We start from the raw sequence: 23,394 nt of genomic DNA, 5'->3' as shown, positions 1-23,394 counted from the left end.
GCCTTAAGTGTTTCAATTGTCTTTTGTAGAAGACAGATAAATGAGTTCATTTATCTAATTGCATTATTGTGGAAAATTCATTTTCAGAATAAAAATATTTTAAAAATTGCAGCTAATCAACTAATAAAATTTAAATTTGAAAAAGCCAGTGCCATCCAACCTTTTTAAGTGTACTTTACTTCTGAGAGGAGAGCATAGACATTCTACTTTAGTGGACTCTCAGAACTGGAAGTGGCTTCATCTCCCTCTGGCCAGTTATTTCTAACAAGGGTACAGGGCTCTCTCTTGGTTCCTGCTCCTTACAAGAGCTCCTTAATTACCTCATCTGCAGTACCCACTTCTGTGCAAGCTCCAGTCACTCTGCACCCTTGGCACCATCTTATATTTAACACAGAATATTTTATTCTTACATTTAATGTGGAATATTCAATTTGTGATTCCCATTTATTTTAAGAACAAATTAGAAATCATCACCAGCTTATAGTCCCAACCCCAATTACCATAGGATTAAAGATGGCTTAATTTATTTTACTTTTTGATAGTACAGGTTAACGGTGCTTTGAAAAAAGGTAGAGGGTATACTAGGGTCACATGTTTTTCCCATCCCACATGAGATGCAAAGAATTTGCCACATCTTGATTTCTTACGACTCACTGATCTCCCTTGTAAGTATCTACCCACCTCAGTAGCAGGGGAAGGAAAACAAATTTAAATATGTTAATTTACAGAATCACCGTTGATTTCTAGCTTAGTGTCTCTTAGATGACTGAGACTTTGGGGATAAATGCAGTCCCTTGGATTTCCTTCCCCCACCTTCACCTCTCTCCAAAATGGCATCTGTAAGTGGAGCTTATATGGTCTCCTAGGAGGGGAGAAAACTGGGGGTGCAGATGAGCACTAGAATCTCTGGATCTTTACCAAATGCTACTCTCTGGATTGCTCCCTGGACAGGGACCCTAGAAGAAGGACTGGCCCCTCTAGTTCTGTGGACTTCATGATCATATTCAACATCAGTACCCCCAGGTCTGGCACTGACCTCAATCATGAACTGGGTTCTCCATATGGATGCCTCTTCATTCAGACTGTAGGCTTATGCTGGTGTCCTTTAATGTCCATCACAGGTTGTCCTGAGACTTGAGGAGACAGGAGTACCTCTGGTTCAAGAATCCAGCCATTTTCTTTACTCTGTTCATGGAAAGCTGAGAGCCACTGGTGTGCTACAGCCTGCTCATGAGAATGGTTGTCATATTTTCAGGACTTTTCAGTTGCTAAACACAACCATTATTGAAACTTGCAAATAAATTAATTATATTGGAAAAAGGTAAGATATCTCTTCCCAACTCCATGTACAGTGACTTCACACTGGTAGCTTGAAATTAGCCATGGTGGGAGTATTTACAACAGGGAACTTGGCAATACTAGAAAGATGAAGAGTTCAGAAGATGATAGTACTAGTCACAAAATAATGTTAATGTACTCAATGCCACTGAACTGTACACTTAAAAATGGCTAAGAGGGTAAACCTTATGTGCACTTTACCATGATTCTTTAAAATTTTCTTTTCCACAAACTCCTAGCTATAAAAATTTTGCAGCACATCACTGTTTATATCCTTTCCAGCTAAGTATATCACTAACCCATCCAATATTTTTAGGCTTTTCACTCCTACCACACCTCCATCCATAAAGAAGGGGAAAGTCTGAACAAGTATTTTCCCTCTTTATTCTACCTATTTCTCTGATCCTGTCCACTATCCAGCAAAACCAGCAGGGGCTAGATTTTCACTCTTTTTTCTGTAAAAGTCTCCCTCCCTATGTATTATCCTCTTTGGGAATGATAACCTTCATAACTGGTGGAAGGGTCACCCTTTTTTTTTTTTGGTACCAGAGATTGAACTCAGGACCTTGTGCTTTCATAAGGCAGGCGCCAGAACCATTGCACTAAATCCCCTCCCCAGTTGCCCATTTTTTTATCAATGAAGAATCTACAAATAGTATCCAAGAGGAGTCACAGGACAACCTGGCACTAGGTACTACCAATATCAAAATTCACTGGATTAGTCAGGTATAGTGCCACACCCCTGTAAGACCAGCTTCTTGGGAAGCTGAGGCAAGAGAATCACGTGTTAGACACCAGACTGGGCAATTTACCAGGACCCCATCTCAAAAAAAAAAAAAATAGAAAGTGCTGAAGATGTAACTTAGTGGTAGAATACTTACCTGGTATGCCCAACCCCCTGGTGCAAATCCATAAAAAATAATAATAATTGGATTAATGTTCCAAAATATTACCTCATTACATGGGTCTTACAATTAAGACTATTCAATACCAAGTGTTAGAATATATGAAGAAACTTGATCCTTTCTACACTGCTTGATGGGACTGTAAAATGATACAGCTCTCATGGAAAATAGTATGGCAGCTCCTTTAAAATTCATAATAGAATACTGCATAGTCTAGCAATTATTTGTATATATCCAACAGAATTGAAAGCAGGGTCTCAAAGAGATATTTGCACACTCATATTCACAGCAGTATTATTCATAATAGCTAAGTATGGATACAACCCAGTGTTCATCACTGGATAACTAGATAGGCAAAATGTTCTAAATACATGTCATGGAATATTCAGCATTAAAAAGGAAAGAAATTTTGACAACACAGTAAGTCTTCAAGACATTATACTGTGTGAAATAAACTAATCACAAAAAGACAAATGCCATATGATTCCACTTATAGGAGGTACTTAGTCAAAATCTAGAGACGAAAAATAGAATGTGGTTTTCAAAGACTATGGAAAGGAAACTAAGGATTTATTCTATAAGTGACACAGAGTTTCACTTTTCCAAGATGAAGAGTTCAGAAAAAGATGGTAGTAATAGTCACAAAATAATGTTAATGTATTCTATGCCACTGATCTCTACCCTTAAAAATGGCTAAGATGGTAAATCTTATGTTCATTTTACCACAATTTTTTAAAATTGGGAAAAAACTAAAAGTTTATTCAGAGCATCATTGCTGCTTCAAAAGCATCTTCTCAGGCCATAACTCAATACTATTTTAAAAATTAAATATTCCACTAGAAATTTAAGAGATCCTCATATACCAAACATTAAATTGGCAACTTTTCCACATTTTATTCCCAACTATCAACAACTGATCGGCTGGCAAACAATCTTTCTTGTGCCAAATTCCCTTTTTCCTTTGTCCACATGCACTGCTTCTCCCACCAGGGGATAAGTCCTTCTATTCTCACTTTGGCCTCAGTCAAATCCAGGGCACCAAAACACTGAGCTGGGCAGCTCAGAGAAAAAACTACATGTGTGGTTCCGCCGCTTGCCTCAAACTCACAAGGACACAAGTTCGATCCCTGGTACCAAAAACAAGGAAAAAACTACATGCCCCCATTTCTAAGACCTGAAAATTCAAATTCCACAAGCTTTTACTATATATAGATATATATATCTATATATAGTGCAAGCCCACTACTCCATCAAAGACATTTAAAGTACTTTCAGGAAGGAATGAGCTTTCTGTTAGTCAAATAATTCGATAAGTACTGTGGAAGGCTTTCTTTCAGAGAAGGGAAATACAAATGATTTGTGACTCTAATTAACTTCAAACACAAAAACAGAAATGCAATTTGGAACAGAATCCAAAGAGGAAACAGTCCATCCAAATTCAACTGTGGTGGCTGGAAGACTGTGATTGAATTTCCCTTCAATCACAGATACTCCTCCCAGGATGGGGTGGGGAAAAGGAAGAGTGTTTCCTGGCAATAGGGTTTCCCTGTTTTATGAAGCTTTATTTCCAAAATAGTCCCCCTAGTGGACTGAGATTTAGATGGTTCAAGGTGTGATATCATGTCACTGACTTCCGTGCTCAGCCTTGTCTATCTCGTACAAGAAGGCAGAGATTGCCTTAACCAAGCTTGGAATGGGTAGGGAAACAGATGTTTTGCCAGGGATCCTTCCATAGTAAGCTGTGAGCCTTGAGGCCAGCAAAGAAAAGCACATTTACCTTACCAGCTCCCTGATCTCGGAATTACTCTAAAGGAAACGAAGAGTAGTGTTCCTCAATAAGAAAATCCTTAAATGCCATCATAGCTAACTCCCCTTGGAGGAAGAAACACAGTGTCTAAACTCACCCATCATCACTTCTCAGCCTTTTGGCTAAGATCAAATGTAAATAAACCCATGGTGGGATATGAATGACTGATACTATAGCTCTTCTCAAAAAACAGATTTTCATAAGTCATGAGCACCTTGAGACCATAATGTTAGTGAAATAAATCAGACACACAATCTTAAATATCAAATAATTTCTTCTTATAATGAGAAACCAAAAATATAAATAAAGGCAAAATAAAAGATAAATAACAAGAAATAGGAAGATAGATCTTTGGCAAATGTGAAGAGAATCAAAAGATGGAAGGAGGGGTTCAGGGAGGAGAATGGGATGAAAAGAAGAATTAACATGTGTAATGTACATGTACCAACTTCCCATGAGGAATGTAATCTTTATGTACTATTAACACATATGAATAAAAAATACCAATTGAAAAAAGAAAGAAAGAAAAGATTATGAGGTCCCTGAGTACCTGAGAGGTAATGCAGTGAATCCAGGAGAGAGGAAAGGTGTAGAAAGGAGAGGCCAGAGTACTGAAGACACTCTTGGATCCATTCACTTTATACCCTTTCCCAGAGGTAGATCTAAGTAGGTAAGACCTGGAGGACACCGTAAACCTGCTGAGACATGATGCCCCCAAGGACCCCTCTAAGGGAAGAAGTGCCTGGGCGGATGCAAAGAGCCTTGCACTGTGAAAGATGTGGACTCAGACCTCCATCCCTGTCTATGTAAAAAAAAAAGCAGGCCAATTCCTTTGTTTCCCCATCCATAAGCAAGAAGTTGGCCCATGATTTCTAACTTCCCAGGTCACTGTCAGGAGTGAAGCGACAGTGAAGATGTCTCTCTTGCTTTCTGCTGAGTCCCAGCACCTAGTCCATAACTTAGCACACAAGAGATATTCGATAAATATTTGTTGAACGGATGAATGGATAGAAGTTAAATTTTCCTTCATCATCTGGAGACCTCTACTGTGCCTTTGCTAAAGTGAGAACAGTTTCAGTCACTCTACTTCAACACTCAAAAGATGCAAGACCCTTTGACTCACTTTGAGAAGTTGATTCTAAGAAAATAAATAATCAGATATATGATTGAAGGTTAATGCCAAGTGATATTTTGTAATTACAGAAAAAATTCCAAAAGATATATTTCACTTGTTACATTTGTTTCCCCATGTACTGAATAAAAGGTGCTGCAAGCTAGGGGGCTTTCGTCTTTGCTGCCCAGGCGCAGAGGACACCAGACCACCAGACCAAGGTACTGACTCCCACTGTTCCCGGCCCAGAGGTAGGGGCTTCTGAGCTGTCGTCCCACTGCTCCTGGTCCAGAAGAAGGGGCTTCCCGGTCACCATCCCTCCCGCTGCTCCCAACCCAGAGGAAAGGGCTTTTGGGCCACCTTCTGTACCGCTGCTCCTGGCCCAGAGGAAGGGGATTCCCGGCCACCATCCCTCTGGCTGCTCCCAGCCCACAAGAAAGGGATTTTGGGCCACCATCCCTACCCCTGCTCCCGGCCCCTGTCCCACCTCAACCAGCTCAGAGGAGGTAATCTGTCCAGGTTCTAACAGCCCCCGCCCCAGTCAAAATGAGAAAACACATAAATAAGTCTCAAAACCAGACTGCCAGATCACCTACAGCAACCCCAAAGGGAAATGAGATGGAACACTCTGATACTCAACCACCTGGACCCACTGAACTGAAAACAAAAGGGGATCTGGAAAAAATGAAATCAGAAATAATTTCTCAGATAACAGGAGAAATTGTGCCCCTAGTGCAAGACATGATTAATAAATCTAGAGAGGAGCTCAGGAACATGACAGAATCCCAACATAAGAAACAAATGGAATCCATAAAACAGATGCAAATAGATTTCCAGGACATGAAAAATTCCATTGAAAGGCTACACAGCAGAATGAGCCAGTGTGAGGACAGAATTTCAGATATAGAAGATAAGATTGCAATTAATGACCAGGAAAAGAAAAATTGCTTCAAAATTATAAGGGAACATGAAAAATCAATCCAGCAGCTGCTAGATGATGCAAAAAAGAATAACATAAGACTGATTGGGCTCAATGAAGAAACAGGAGAGAGTGCAGATGACATAAAAAATCTCTTCACAGAACTAATGGCAGAAAACTTCCCAAGCAGGGGAAAAGAACTTGACATACAGATAAGTGAGGCATATAGGACTCCCAATAGCCATGATCAAAATAAATCTACACATAGGCATATAATTGTTAAGATTCCAGAAACACAACAGAAGAACAAAGCTCTCCAAGCAATGAGAGAAAAGAAACAAATAACATACAAAGGAAAACCCATCAGAATCACAGCAGACTTCTCAACACAAACCATCAAGGCAAGAAGGGCTTGGAGTGACATATTCCAAGCCCTCAAAGAAAACAGCCTCCAACCCACATTGATGTATCCTGCAGAACTATCTTTCAAAATGGATGGAGAAATAAGATACTTTCATGACAAAGAGCACCTTAGGAACTTTGTGAATACCAAAACAGCACTCCAAAGAATTTTACACAACATCCTAGGAACAGACAATGAGGATCACAACCCCAGGAAGCAAAGCAGAATGAACCCATCTGGCATGACAAGAAATTAAATGTAAAGGGGGAGAACCCAACAAAAAGAAAAAGTCATGGCAATGACAAGTCAATACATTTCAGTTATAACCATCAATGTTAATAGTCTCAATTCACCAATCAAAAGAAATAGACTGGCAGAATGGGTCAAGAAGCAAAATCCAACAATATGCTGCATATAAGAAACACACTTAATTCAAAAGGAAACTCATAGACTGAAAGTTAAAGGGTGGAAAACAATACTCCATGCAACAGGAACCCGAAAAAAAGCAGGAGTAGCTATCCTCTTGGCAGATCAAGTAGATTTCAAACCAACACTGATTAAGAGAGATGAAGAAGGACATTACATCCTTGTAAAGGGAAGAATCCAAGAGGAAGAGATGACAATCATAAATATCTATGCACCAAACACTAGTGCACTCAACTATATAAAACAAATACTAACGGACATGAAAAGATATATATGCACTAATACAATTGTAGTGGGGGACCTCAACACCCCACTGTCACAAATAGATCAACTAGACTAAAAATAAGTACTAAAATACTAGAAATCAATTGAACTCTTGAACAAATGAACTTAACAGATGTTTACAGAGTCTTCCACCCCACAAAATCAGAATACACATTCTTCTCAGCTGCACATGGGTCATTCTCCAAAATAGACCATATACTCACACATAGAACATGTTTAAGTAAGTGCAAAGTAATTGAAGTTATCCCCTGAATATTATCAGACCATGGTGTGATGAAATTGGAGATCCATAGCAAAAGAAACTCAAAAAATTTCATAAACATGTGGAAATTGAACAACACACTTCTGAATAACCATTGGGTCACAGAGAAAATTAAAGAAGAAATCAGACAGTTCCTTCAATTAAATGACAATGACAGTACAACATATCGGAATCTATGGGACACAATGAAAGCAGTCTTATGAGGGAAATTCATAGCAGTGAATACACATATTAGGAAAACAGAACGAGCTCAATTAAACAACCTGATGCTGAACCTCAAGCTTCTAGAAAAAGAAGAGCAGGACAACCCCAAAGCTCATACAAGGGAAGAAATTATAAAGATCAGAGGAGAAATCAATGCAATGGAGACTAAGAGAATGATACAAAAAATCAATGAAGTCAAGAGTTGGTTCTTTGAAAGAATCAACAAAATTGATAAACCTGTAGTCAACCTTGTCAGAAAAAGGAAAGAAAAGGCCTAAATCCATGCAATTAGGAATGAAAAGGGTGAAATGAAAACAGACCCAGCAGAAATCCAGAGGATGATCAATACCTACTTCCAGAACCTATACGCCAATAAGATGGACAACACAGAAGAAATGGACAGATTCCTAGATACATATGAATTACCAAAGTTGAATGAAGAAGACCTAAAAATTCTGAACAACCCAATATCAACCAATGAAACTGAAAACGTAACTAAAAACTTATCACCTAAGAAAACCCCGGGCCCTGATGGCTTCACTGCTGAATTCTACAAGACATTTAGAGAGGAACTGCTGCCGCTACTGTTTAAACTCTTCAATGAAATTGAAAGGGAAGCAATACTCCCAAATTCATTCCTGGAAGCAAGCATCACCTTGATCCCCAAAGCAGAGAAAGACCCAACCGAAAAGGAGAACTATAGGCCAATCTCACTAATGAACATAGATCAAAAATCCTTAATAAGATAATGGCAAACAGAATGTAGAAGATCATCAAGAAGATCATACACCCTGATCAAGTGGGATTCATCCCAGGGATGCAGGGATGGTTCAATATATGAAAATCAATCAATGCAATACACTATATCAATAGAGCCAAGGACAAAAACCATATGATTATCTCCATAGATGCAGAAAAAGCATTTGACAAACTCCAACATGCATTTATGATAAAAACCCTACAAAAAATTGGAATAGATGGTCTCTACCTCAAACTGATAGAAGCCATCTATGAAAAACCAACAGCCAATATCATACTAAATGGTCAAAAACGGAAATCCTTCACACTCAAATCAGGAACAAGACAAGGATGTCCACCATCACCACTCGTGTTCAATATAGTTCTGGAAACATTAGCCACGGCAGTTAGACAAGAGAAAGAAATAAAAGGAGTAAAGATAGGAAATGAAGAAGTCAAATTGTCATTATTTGCAGATGACATGATACTCTATATAGAAGACCCCAAGAACTCCACCAAAAGTCTTCTAGACTTAATAACCAAATTCAGTCAAGTAGCTGGTTATAAGGTCAACACACAAAAATCAATAGCTTTCCTCTACACCAATGACAGACTCACTGAGAGAGAAATAGGGCAAATAATTCCTTTCACAATAGGATCCAAAAAACTGAAATACCTAGGAATCATCCCAACAAAAGAAATCAAAGACCTCTTCTCTGAAAACTATGGCACTCTGAAAAGAGAGATTGAAGATGATATCAGAAAATGGACAGACATCCCCTGCTCCTGGGTAGGAAGGATTAATATAGTGAAAATGGCCATACTTCCAAAACTGCTATATAGATTTAACGCAATTCCAACTGAGATCCCAGAACCATACTTCATAGACCTTGAGAAAACAATCCAAAACTTCATTTGGAATAAGAAGAGACCCAGAATAGCAAAAGCAATTCTAGGTAACAGAGACATAGCAAGGGGTATCACAATCCCCAACCTGCAACTCTACTACAAAGCTACTGTGATAAAAACAGCATGGTACTGGCAAAGAAACAGACTTGAGGACCAGTGGAACAGATTAGAAGATGCAGAAACAACGCCAGACACACTCAGCCATCTCGTCTTCGACAAAGGAGCCAAACACCCTCACTGGAGGAAAGATAGCCTCTTTAAGAAATGGTGCTGGAAAAATTGGGCTTCAACTTGCCAAAGATTAAAACTAGACCTGTATCTCTCACCATGCACTAAACTAAAATCAAAATGGATTAAAGATCTAAATATTAAAATAGAAACTCTGAACCAGTTGGAACAGAGGTTAGGTAGAACCCTTGAAGACATCGGTGTAGGAAAAGATTTTATGAACTAAACCTCAGTTGCCCGTGAACTAGCACAAACAATCAACAAATGAGATCTCTTCTTATTAAAAAGCTTCTGCACAGCAAGAGAAACCACCAGCAGTGTGAAGAGACAATCCACAATGTGGGAAAAAAATCTTCACCTGCTCTTCCTCAGACAAAGGTCTACTATCTCGAATCTGTAAAGAACTTAAAAATATCAGATCTCCCAAATTTAAAGACCCAATCTGAAAATGGGCATCTGAAATGAACAGACATTTCTCACACAAAGAAGTAGAAATAGCAAATAAATACTTGAAAAAATGTTCAACATCACTGGTCACTCGAGAGATGCAAATGAAAGCAAGGCTGAGATTCCACTTCACTCCAGAAAGAATGGCTGCTATCATGAAATCAACCAATAACAAATGCTGGCGGGGCTGTGGGGAAAGAGGAACCCTGCTCCACTGCTGGTGGGAGTGTAGACTGGTGCAACCACGGTGGAAATCAGTATGGAGATACCTCAGAGAACTAGGACTGGAAGTCCCATTTGACCCTGCTATTCCCCTGCTAGGGATCTTCCCCAAAGAATTAAAAGAATCATACTACAGTGATATATGTGCACCCATGTTCATAGCAGCGCAGTTTGTGATAGCTAATACTTGGAAACAGCCCAAATGCCCATCATCTGGAGACTGGATAAAGAAGATGTGGTTTTTTAATAAAATGGAGGACTACTCAGCCATAAAAAATGAGAAATTAGAGACATTTATAGCTAAGTGGATGCACATTGAGACATACTCTTAAGTGAAATAAATAGGACAAAGATGTGTAAATACCAAATAGTTACTCTGGTGTGAGAAACTGAAAGTGTAAATAAGGACTAAATGTATAATAGGTCATGCGAAATAGGAAGAAAAGGGGCAAAGGGGAAGGAAGTGGGAGGGCTAAGGGAAAGGATAGCAGGGAATGGGATTAATATGAGAAAATGGAAAAATAGGAACAAAACCTTTGTAAATAGGGAGGACTGGAGGGGTTGAAGAGAGGGCTGGGCAAAGGTGAAAAACAAGAACCAAGAGAGATTATGTAAAGGTGCAAATTTCCAATGATGAATGTCATTATATTGTATACCTAAAATGTACCAATTATTAGAATGAATAATCGATAATGTAAAATAGGAAGAAAAGGTCCAAAGGGGTAGGGGTAGTGGGAGGCACAGGGGAAAAGAAAGAAGGGAAAGGAAAAAATGATGAGAAATGGAAAAAATGGAAATAAAGTCTTTGTCAATAGGGAAGGGTGGAGGGCATGAAGGGAGGACTAGGAATGGGGAAAAAATAAGAACCAAGATGCGTTATATAAAGGTACAATTCCCAATGAGAAATGTAATTGTGTTGTATACCTACAATGTACCAATAAAAGAATTTAATACAAAAAATACCAAAAAATGTTGAAATTAACCTAATGCCCCAAAATGGAAGCTGTTTAAATTAATAACAGTACACACAAAAAAGAACTTCAATGTAATCATCTCTTGATATCTATGGGAGATTGCCTACAGTTCTCTCCCTAAGGATACTAAAATTCACAGAGGTTCAAATCACTTCTATAAAGTGGTATGGTAAAACTACATACACCCTTCTGTATACTTTAAATCATCTCTAGATTAAGTATAATTCCTAATACAATGCAAATGCTATGTAAAGAGTTGTTACACTTCACTGTTTGACAAATCATGACAAGAAAACAAGTCTGAGTATGTTTAGTACAGATGCATTTTTCCCAAATGTTTTTGATCTGTGGTTAGTTGAATCCAGGGATACACAACCCACAGATGCAGAGAACCAACTGTCCTGTACAGCCATCTGAAAACATGTGTTCTAAGAATGTTTAATAACATGAGGAATCATCCTCAAGTCTAAAATAAATTCTAAAAATAGGATGCATATATTATATATAGTGTCTTTAGTTTTGAAAATATACATATTTTGTACAGCCTGGAAAAACACTTAAAAGGAAATTATGTAAAATACCATTGTTGTTACTTCAGAGAAATTTGATTTGGGGTGGTTTTGCATTTTCTTCTTTTACTTTTCTCTTTTGTCTAGATCTTCTTCAAAGCATATTTTACTTTTATAATCAGAAATAAAATACAGTTGACTTTTATTTTCTGTGACATGAGGCCTTTTCCAAATATTTGCCCTGTCCTAAATGGCGAAAACCAGGAGGGCATCCTGACACCTTTCACCAGGCAGTGACACAAGGTACTGAAGCAGGGCTGTCCAGGCCACACCTTCCTCAGCTGCTCTCTCCCTTGGCATGTGACAGTTTAGGATGCTGCCAGTCCTTCAGCAGAAGGAATCCATGCTCTTATAGTGTGAACCAGCTTTGATGCTTGGCTCACGTGTATACTGGAGGGCAGAGGGGTTCAGGATGTAAGTATCATTTAATATATATAAATTCCCAATTAGAAAAAATGCTCTGGGGTCATCTTAGTCACTTTCCTCATTGCTGAGACACAATGCCTGACACCCACAAATTAAAGAAGAGATTTATTTTAGAGGATTCCGTCCACAGTCAGCTGACTTCAAGGCAGGAAGAGCATAGTGGAAGGGTCTGGTGGAGGAAAGCTGCTCATGTCATAACTATCAGGAAGCAAAGGGAGAGAAGGGAGGAGCTAGAGAGAGAAAGAGAGAAGGAGATGCTTCCAAGTCACGCCCTGTTTTAGTTACTTCCTCCTTGCTGAGACAGAACACATGACACCCACCACTCTAAGCAGAAAGATTTAATTTGACTCAGTTTGTAGAGGTTTCAGTCCATAGTCAGCTGGCTCTGAGGGAGAATGGAATAGCAGAGGGATATCTCAGAGGAGAAACAGCTCATGGAATGGCAGACAGGAGGTAGAGAGTGATCAAGGGAAGAAGGAGGGAGATACACCCTTCCAGGCCATGCCCCCAGTGACCCACTTCCTCCCAACTTAACTGTAAACTCATCAGTGGACTAATTCACAGATGAGTATCATGACCCCATGATGCAATTACCTCCCAAAAGCCCCACCTATGAGCACACAAGGCTGTGGGGGGATAACTAGATATAAACCATTGCACATCCCCCAGTGACCCACCTCTCCTGACCAGACCCCACCTCCTAACAGCCCATTCAGCTATGGATCCATCAGTGGATCAATGCACCAGCACACCCATAACCCAATCGCCTTCTAAAAGCCCCACCTCTAAACACATGAAACTTTGGAGGGAACATCCTAAATCTAAACAATAATGTGAGCTCCGAAAAATATGGTCATCATTGTGATAAAACAAAAATCTCATAGCTATAGGCTAGCCTTCAACTTTTAGGGTATTAATCTCTGAAGAATGTCATAGTAACATTGCCTCATTCATAACATAGTGCCACCACATACCCCCAAACATAAACAGTCATGCAATACTTGTTGACATGAATACATTCCCAGAAATATGTCATCAGGTAATTTCTTCCTGGCATAAACATCGTAGAGTATATTTGCAAAAACTAAGACAATTATGAAGGCACTAAAGGATGTATATTATGGGATCATAATATATGAGATCACCACTGAAACATCACTGTGTGGCCCATGATTGCATATTGTTAAGTATTAAATACTAGTGTTAATTTTTTCTAGATATCAAAGACATCCCAAAATATCATAATTTTTAAAGTAAAAATGTATGTATCTGTGTATTTCATTGTAAATATTCACCTTAATCCTTCTACCAAGTAAAACACTTACCAGTATGCCTTTGTATTGCCTTAGTAATACTGTCTGCCCCATGGCAGTAATTATTTGTTATTATGGCAATAATTATTTGTTAAATTAGATTGAACAGAATTCCACCTATACCTGCTAAAAATGTAATTATTTTCATAACATGCATATCACATGCTTTAGAAATGATATATATATTTCACTAAGGCCATTTCTTTACTTGAACTCTTCAGTGGCTGCCTACTGCCAGTAATACAAAGCTCTTCACTGCCTGCATCTATGCTTTTCTCCAGTCTCCCATCTACTCTTCCCCCTCGGTGTCCTATATTATGACCCCACAGACTGCAGTATGCAAGTTTTCTCTGTTCCCTGTGTCTTGAATGTCCTTCTCATCCATTTAGCAAATTCTCATTTATCCCTCAAGTTCTTCTCAAATATACCTTCTCTCTTTGAGTTTCTGGAATTTACCTTCTGTCCCTCTGTCTCCTCTTCCGATCATGTGTTCTCACAACAATTTTTTCATGTATGTAATATTTTACATATTCAATAGATACTTGTTTATATGTCTCTCTTATACAGATCAGAAGCCTCCAAAAATTTTGAAAAATACATAGATCAGATCTTCTATTCTTCTAAAATTGTTTTAATATAAAATTTTTTAAATTAAGTCTCATATTCAACCTGTAAGGCTTAATTTGTGTTGCACTACATTGTATTATACTGTGGAGCTTGTTATGGATTCTATATAAAGACATATATTCATCAGACCACCATTTTATGGGTTTAATAATGAGCTCTATAAAGCAGAGTATCCTCATCATTGAGGAGGGGTAAGTAGCACCATTCTCACACTTTCATTCAAAATATGATTTTTAAGTCCTTGCTGCCCAGAGCAGCACTGATCAGACCCAAAGCTCAGCTTCTTCTCAGTCTCATTTTTCTACCTTTCCTGTAATTTGCCGTGTACTGCTGTGGCTCATAGGAGACTAGGCTGCAGGACTTACTGCAGAGAATAATACAACAGATCTTTGCAGGATTCTTTGCAAATTCTGCAATTCCTGGATCCTCACATCCTTTTTCTTGGAGCAGGATGCTGCACTCCAACCCTGGGGACTATGCCTGGGGTCAGACAGGGCTTGAGGCCATTATAACCCAGCTTTTAGGACAACTGGAAAACACAGGGCCTCCCCCAGCTGACAAGGAAAAGATCACTTCTCTTCCAACAGTGACAGTAACTCAGGAACAAGTTGATACAGGTTTAGAATGTCCAGTATGTAAAGATGATTACACAGCTGAAGAGGAAGTCTGGCAGTTATCCTGCAATCACTTCTTTCACAGCAGTTGTATTGTGCCATGGTTAGAACTACATGACACATGTCCTGTATGTAGGAAAAGCTTAAATGTGAGGACTCTACTTGGCAAACCCAGAGCTCTGGGGCTTCTGCAAGCAACAGACTTAGCAACGATAGCCAGCTACATGACCGATGGACTTTCTGAAACTAAAGGCCACACCTGAACCAGGACTGTCAGAAATAGTCTTCTTACCATAGATGTAAATTGTACCAACACAAAAAAAGAGTAGATGGATTTAGGAATCACATAAGAAACCCCAACTCATAATATTAATCCAATGAATGTTTTTCTTCTCTAAATTTAAAGTTAGTATCTATAAAAAGAATTGTATCTACAAAAAAAATATGATTTTTAAATCATTTTAACTGACATAATAATTGTACAAATTTGGTCCAGAGGAAGGGGCTTCTGGGCAACCATTCCACCACTCCCAGCTCAGAGGAGGTAAGCTGTGCAGGTGCCAACAGCACCCCCACCCCCTGTTGAAATGAGAAGACACATAAACAAGTCTCAAAACCAAACTTCCAGATCACCTACAGCAACCCCAAAGGGAAATGAGATGGAACATTATGATACTCAACCACCTGGACTCCTGGAACTGGCAACAAAGAGGATCTAGGAAAAATGAAATCAGAAATAGTTTATCAGAAAACAACAGAAATGATGCCCATAGTGCAAGACATGGTTAATAAATCTAGAGAAGAGCTGAGGAACATGATGGAATCCCAACATAAGAAACAAATGGAATCCATAAAACAGACCCAAACAGTTTTCCAGGAGATCAAAAACTCCATTGAAAGTCTACACAGCAGAATGAGCCAATGTGAGGATAGAATTTCAGATATAGAAGATAAGATTGAAATTAGTGACAAGGAAAAGAAAAATTTCTTTAAAATTGTAATGAACCATGAGAAATCAATTCAGCAGCTATTAAATGATGCAAAGAAGAATAACATAAGACTGACTGGAGTCAACAAAGAAACAGGAGACACTGCAAATGACTTAAAAAAGCTGTTCACAGAAGTAATGGCAGAAAACTTTCCAAGGAGGGGAAAAGAACTTGACATACAGATGTCAAGTGAGGCATATAGGACTCTAAATAGCCTTGATCAAAAAAAATCTATACATAGACATAAAATTGTTAAGATTCCAGAAACCCAACAGAAGAACAAAGTTCTACAAGCAGTTAGAGAAAAGAAACAAATCACATACAAAGGAAAGCCCATCAGAATCACAGCAGATTTCTCAACACAAACCCTCAAGGCAAGAAGAGCTTGGAGTGACATATTCCAAGCCCTAAAAGAAAACAGCCTCCAACCCAGATTGATGTACCCTGAAAAACTATCTTTCAAAATGGATGGAGAAATAAGATACTTTCATGACAAAGAGCACCTTAGGAACTTTGTGAATACCAAAGCAGCACTCCAAAGAATTTTACACAATATCCTAGGAACAGACATTGAGGATCACAACCCCAGGAAGCACAGCAGAATGAACCCATCAGGCACAACAAGAAATTAAATGTAAAGGGGGAGAATCCAACAAGAAGAAAAAGTCAGGACAATGATAAATCAATATGTATCAGTTATAACCATCAATGTTGATGGTCTCAATTCACCAGTCAAAAGAAAAAGACTGGCAGAATGGGTCAAGAAGCAAAATCCAACAATATGCTGCATACAAGAAACACACTTAATTCAAAAGGAAACTCATAGACTGAAAGTTAAAGGGTGGAAAACAATACTCCATGTGACGGGAATCAAAAAAAAAAGCAGGAGTAGCTGTACACTTGGCAGAACAAGTGGATTTCAAATCAACACTGATAAAGAGAGACGAAGGACACTACATCCTTGTAAAGGGAAGAATCCAAGATTAAGAGATGACAATCATAAATATCTATGCACCAAACACTAGTGCACCCAACTATATAAAACAAATACTAATGAACATGAAAAGTCATATATGCACTAATACAATAGTAGTGGGGGACCTCAATACCCCACTGTCACAAATAGATAGATCAACTAGACAAAAAATAAGTAATGAAATACTAGAACTCAATCGAACTCTTGAACAAATGAACTTAACAGATGTTTACAGAGTCTTCCACCCCATAAAATCAGAATACACATTCTTTTCAGCTGCACATGGGTCATTCTCCAAAATAGACCACATACTCACACATAGAACATGTTTAAGTAAGTGCAAAGGAATTGAAGTTATCCCCTGAATATTATCAGACCATGGTGTGATGAAATTGGAGATCCATAGCAAAAGAAACTCAAAAAATTTCATAAACACATGGAAATTGAACAACATACTTCTGAATAACCAATGGGTTACAGTGGAACTTAAAGAAGAAATCAGATAGTTCCTTCAATTAAATGACAATGACAATACCACATATCATAATCTATGGGACACAATGAAAGCGGTCTAACAAGGGAAATTCATAGCAGTGAATACTCATATTAGGAAAACAGAGCAAGCCCAATTAAACAACCTGATGCTGAACCTCAAGCTTCTAGAAAAAGAAGAGCAGGACAAACCCAAAGCTCATACAAGGGAGGAAATTATAAAGATCAGAGAAGAAATCAATGCAATGGAGACTAAGAGAACAATACAAAAAAATCAATGAAGCCAAGAGTTGGTTTATTCTTTCTTTGAAAGAATAAAGAAAATTGACAAACCCTTAGCCAGACTTATCAGAAAAAGGAAAGAAAAGGCCCAAATCCATGCAATTAGGAATGAAAAGGGTGATATTACAAGAGACCCAGCAGAAATCCAGAGGATCATCAATACCTACTTCCAGAACCTATACATCAATAAAGGTGGAAGACACACAAGAAATGGACAGATTCCTGGGTAAGTACAAATTACCAAAGTTGAATGAAGAATACCTTAAAATTCTAAATGACCCAATGTCAACCAATGAAACTGAAAATGTAATTAAAAACTTACCAACTAAGAAAAGCCCAGGTCCTGATGGCTTCACTGCTGAACTCTACAAGACATTTAGAGAGGAACTGCTGCCACTATTGTTTAAACTCTTCAATGAAATTGAAAGGGAAGCAATACTCCCAAATTCATTCCTGGAAGCAAGCATCACCTTGATCCCCAAAGCAGAGAAAGATCCAAGCAAAAAAGAGAACTATAGGCCAATCTCACTAATGAACATAGATGTAAAAATTCTTACTAAGATACTGGCAAATAGAATGCAGAAGATCATCAAGAAGATCATACACCCTGATCAAGTGGGATTCATCCTAGGTATGTAGGGATGGTTTAACATATGCAAATCAATCAATGTAATGCACTATATCAATAGAGCCAAGGACAAAAACCATATGATTATCTCCATAGATGCAGAAAAAGCATTTGACAAAATCCAACATGCATCTATGATAAAAATCCTACCAAAAAAATGGAATAGATGGTCTCTACCTCAATCTGACAAAAAGCCATCTATGAAAAACCAACAGCCAGTATCGTACTAAATGGTCAAAAACTGAATCCTTCACACTAAAATCAGGAACAAGACAAGGATGTCCACCATCACCACTCTTGTTCAATATAGTTCTGGAAACATTAGCCATGGCAATTAAACAAGAGAAAGAAATAAAAGGACTAAAGATAGGAAATGAAGAAGTCAAATTGTCATTATTTGCAGATGACATGGTACTCTATATAGAAGACCCCAAGAACTCCACCAAAAGTCTTCTAGACTTAATAACCAAATTCAGTAGAGTAGCTGGATACCAAAAATCAATAGCTTTCCTCTACACGAACAACAGACTCACTGAGACAGAAATAGGGCAAACAATTCTTTTCACAATAGCATCCCAAAAACTGAAATACCTAGGAATCATCCTAATGAAAGAAATCAAAGACCTCTTCTCTGAAAACTATGGCACTCTGAAAAGAGAGATTGAAGATGATATCAGAAAATGGACAGACATTCCCTGCTCCTGGGTAGCAAGGATTAATATGGGGAAAATGGCCATATTTCCAAAACTGCTATATAGATTCAATGCAATCCCAATTGAAATCCCAGCAGCATACTTCATGGACCTTGAGAAAACAATCCAAAAATTCATTTGGAACAAGAGAGACCCAGAATAGCAAAAGCAATTCTAGGTAACAGAGACATGCCCGGGAGTATCACAATGCCTAACTTGAAACTGTACTACAAAGCTACTGTGATAAAAACAGCATGGTACTGGCAAAGAAACAGACCTGAGGAACAGTGGAACAGATTAGAACATGCAGAAACAACTCCAGACACACTCAGCCATCTCATCTTTGATAAAGGAGCCAAAAACCCTCACTGGAGGAAAGATAGCCTCTTTAATAACTGGTGCTGGAAAAATGGGGTTTCAATTTGCCAAAGATTAAAACTAGATCTGTATCTCTCGCCATGCACTTAACTAAAACCAAAATGGATTAAAGATCTAAATATTGAAATAGAAATGCTGAACCGGCTGGAACAGAGTTGGGTAGAACTTTTGAAGACATTGGTGTAGGAGAAGATTTTATGAACTAAACCTCAGTTGCCCATGAACTAGCACAAACAATCAACAAGTGGGATCTCTTCTTATTAAAAAGCTTCTACACAGTAAGGGAAACCACCACCAGTGTGAAGACACAACCCACAATGTGGGAAAAAAATCTTCACCTGCTCTTCCTCAGACAAAGGTCTACTATCTCGAATCTATAAAGAACTTAAAAAAATCAGACCTCCCACATTTAAAGACCCAATCCAAAAGTGGGCATCTGAAATGAATAGACATTTCTCAGACAAAGAAGTAGAAGTAGCAAATAAACATATGAAAAAATGTTCAACGTCACTGGTCATTCGAGAGATGCAGATGAAAACAACACTGAGATTCCACCTCACCCCAGAAAAAATGGCTGCTATCAAGAAATTAACCAACAACAAATGCTAGCAGGGTTGTGGGGAGAAAGGAACCCTTCTCCATTGTTGGTAGGAGTGCAGACTGGTGTAACCACTGTGGAAATCAATATGGAGATACCTCAAAAAACTAGGATTAGAGGTCCCATTTGACCCAGCTATCCCTCTGCTGGGTATATTTCCAAAAAAATTAAAAGAATCATACTACAGCAATATATGCTCACCCATGTTTATAGCAGCACAGTTTGTAATAGCTAAAATGTGGAAACAGCCCAAGCGCCCATCAACTGGAGACTGGATAAAGAAGATGTGGTTTTTCTATGAAATGGAGTACTACTCAGCCATAAAGAACAAGAAACTAGAGACATTTATAGCTAAATGGATGCACATTGAGTCAATACTCTTAAGTGAAATAAATAGGACACACATATATAAATACCAAATAGCTTCTCTGGTGTGAGAAACTGAAAGTGTAAACAAGGATTAAAATGAATAATTGATAATGTGAAATAGGAAGAAAAGGTCCAAAGGGGTAGGGGAAGTGAGAGGGGAAGGGGAAAGAAAGAAGGGAATGGAAAAAATATGAGAAAAGTAAAAATGGAAACAAAGTCTTTGTAAATAGGGAAGGGTGGAGGAGTTGAAGGGGGGGCAGAGAAATGGGGAAAAAATAAGAACCAAGATACATCATGTAAAGGTACAAGATTCCAGTGATTAATGTAACTGTATTGTATACCTAAAATGTACCAATAAACGTAATGAAAAAAGAAATAATTGTACAAATTTTTAGAGTACAATCTAATAATTCAATACATAGATTGAATACTTAAGATTTTATAGATTACAAATACCTATTTAAGGGACACATAGATTGCATTATCTGGGTGACCATTAATCCTGATACATAAACTTCTTTGAATTAGAGGCTCCTTTGCAGATGAGTACAGCATGCTCCTGGGTGGGTCATGCAGTGTGACTGTGGGAACTTTGCATGGTCCCATGCCCATTCTTCTCTGGCACTGGTCCCCTGAGCTGCTCTCTGGCTGCCATGCGCTAAGCAGCTCTGCTCCACCACACCCTTCCACCATGAGGATTCTCCCTTGGAGATTGCCAACCATGAGCTGAATCTCCTAAAAGCATGGGTTAAATTAAATATCTCTTTCTTCAAGTCGTGAGTGCTGGGTATTGTGTCCCAGGAATGGAAAAGCTGACTAATAAAATCTGGTTTTACTAACCCCACAAAAAGTCACTTTAAAAGATTCTTCCAAAAGACCTTACATAAAATGGCCATTGCAGCAAAAACGTGAAGCAGAAAAGTACAAAAGTTTGCCATCTAACAAGAATTTACACAAAATAAACACTGTTAATTTGTGACCTTATAACAACTCCTAGGAAAGCGATTGCTTTTCAAAGGACATTAATGCTATGAAGGTAGGTTGAAAACATATATTTACACATGTATGTGCTCTTACTGAAAGCAATATATGACAACTATAAAAATGAAGTAGAGAGATAGATCTTTCTCAAATGGGAAGGAGACCAAGAGATAGAGCAAGGTGGAGGAACGAGAGGAAAAGGGAATGTAAAAAGAAATTAAGATGTGTTACCTACATGTACCAACTCCACAAAAGGAATGTAAACATTATATACTGCAAACATGTACTAATAAAAATAAATTTTAAAAAGATTCTAATAAATATATATATTTATATATATTTTATATATATATATATATTATATATATATATATGTTCTTACAAATATTAAGCCTGGTTAGTCTTACAAATCAAGAATCTACATTTCAAGCCATTTGTTAGAAATCTAAAAACGCAACATATTCTGATTAGTTTGTAAGAACAACTGGAAGACACCAAGTAAAATGGAAAACTACTGCCAAATTTTAACAAATCTTTGTTTTTAAAAATCTTTGTAAAATTGATGGAAGAGGTTGCTACAAGAGTAAAATGATCTAACAATATATTTCTTCACTATGATTCTTACGTATTCATTGTTTTGCAGTCATAGAAGCCATTAAGGAGCTGGGGGTGTAGCTCAGAGGTTGAGGGCATGCTTAGCAAATGCAAGACCCTGGGATCAATCCAAAAAGGGGGCCCTTAAAGCCAAAGAATAGGGCCAGAGATGTAGCTCAGTGGCACCCCACTTGCCAAAAACAAGCAATAAAAACTTGAATATTTTAATACCAAATATTACATAAGGAAGTTCAAACTTGTTGCTCTAAAATATTATTACTAATATAAAAAGAAGAAAAAGTTTTATCATTAATAATACAAAACAAAATGAAAATGTTATTTTGTCTTTTCCCATTCTTTTATGTATATTTTCTACTATTACATTAGTACAGCTGCACATCTATAAATAAATAAATAGACATATGTATATCTATGTAACCAGAGAGAATAGTTAATAAAAGTTCATAGGATAAAAATCTTACAAACTTTACAGATATTTTTTTAAATGTGCCACGATTCCTATAAATAGGATGCGAAAGAAGACCCAGAAGATGAGAGAGGGGAATAAATTGCCCTTGGTGTGCCATGGTCTGTTTACTTCATAATAATCAAAGGGAAAGAAAACCTCTCTAAAGTTTTGGCAGCCTGGAACTTAAACTGCACTGTTGAATAAAAGATACTAATGTGAAATTGCACATATCTATGTAAGAAAGAATAATAAAGAAGTTTTTATCTTGATGTTCGGTGGCATCTTCTGGCAAACCCTAAAGATCTGATCATGAAATAAATTCACTTGGTCAAACAAAAGCACATTCTAGCATCTTTCCTAAGAACACATTAATTTGAATTCAAGAGTACAATAAAATTCTTTGTTGACAAAAAAATGTTAGGGAAAAGAACATAGAGGGGAAATTAAGAGACATTTTTATCACTTGCCATTATATAGCAATTTAGTGCTTTGAAAATAAGATTGAAACATGTTTTATTTTCCTCTAACAAATTCTGTGGTGCTTTTGTTTCCACTTAATAGATTAGAAAATGGATGCATTTGAAGCAAATTCCCTTGTTACAGTGGCCAGATCTCTGATAGCCTGCAAAATATTTTACCAATCTTCCTGCACAAAATATGCATCTCACAAGCTGCTCTTCTCAGGTGCTGAGATCAGGATAATGACCTTATGAGATGAGGTGAGCACGCTCAACCAAATGAGCTATTAATGGAATAAAGTAACCAGCCTAGGAGACAATTTGGGAATATACAAGGGAAAACTACTTTCACCATGGGTGGTAAACATATGGAACTCATTAACTCCAGTGACAATGCTAGCTGCAACATTCCAGGGTTCAAGGAGGGTTCAGATGCATTCATGGAGAATAACTCTCTAAGGGACTATGAAGAGAAAGCTGGATTTGCTGCAGGGACAACTGCAGGCTTTGGAGATGGCTCTCCAGAAGACACTTACCCTACCTTTCTCCCCACCAGGACCGCTGCAGCTACCCTGGCCTAACACAGGCTGAGATTCTTTTGTTCTTATCATGACATCAGAAACAAATTCCAAATCCTAATCCACAGAGGGAGGCTATCAAAGACTTGGCGCAGCCCACTCTCCTTGGGCTAGAAGGGAGAGTACATGACTAAGAGATCAAAACCTGGCTCTTTTCCTTTCTGTCCCAAAGCCAGTTTCTTC

At 38.0% G+C, this 23,394-nt stretch overlaps 1 pseudogene; it reads left to right on the top strand.

The window, feature by feature from the left end:
* The first annotated feature begins 13,182 nt into the window (after window positions 1-13,182).
* LOC101697648 (E3 ubiquitin-protein ligase RNF115 pseudogene) lies at window positions 13,183-15,040 on the top strand (annotated as a pseudogene).
* Window positions 15,041-23,394: the final 8,354 nt, after the last annotated feature.

Source organism: Heterocephalus glaber, unplaced genomic scaffold (genome assembly GCF_053883595.1).
Source record: "Heterocephalus glaber isolate CG9 unplaced genomic scaffold, H.glaber_assembly_v1.0 deba00001504, whole genome shotgun sequence".
Lineage (NCBI taxonomy): Eukaryota > Metazoa > Chordata > Mammalia > Rodentia > Bathyergidae > Heterocephalus > Heterocephalus glaber.
The sequence above is the reverse complement of the archived record's forward strand: the minus strand, read 5'-3'. Positions and strand labels throughout refer to the sequence as shown.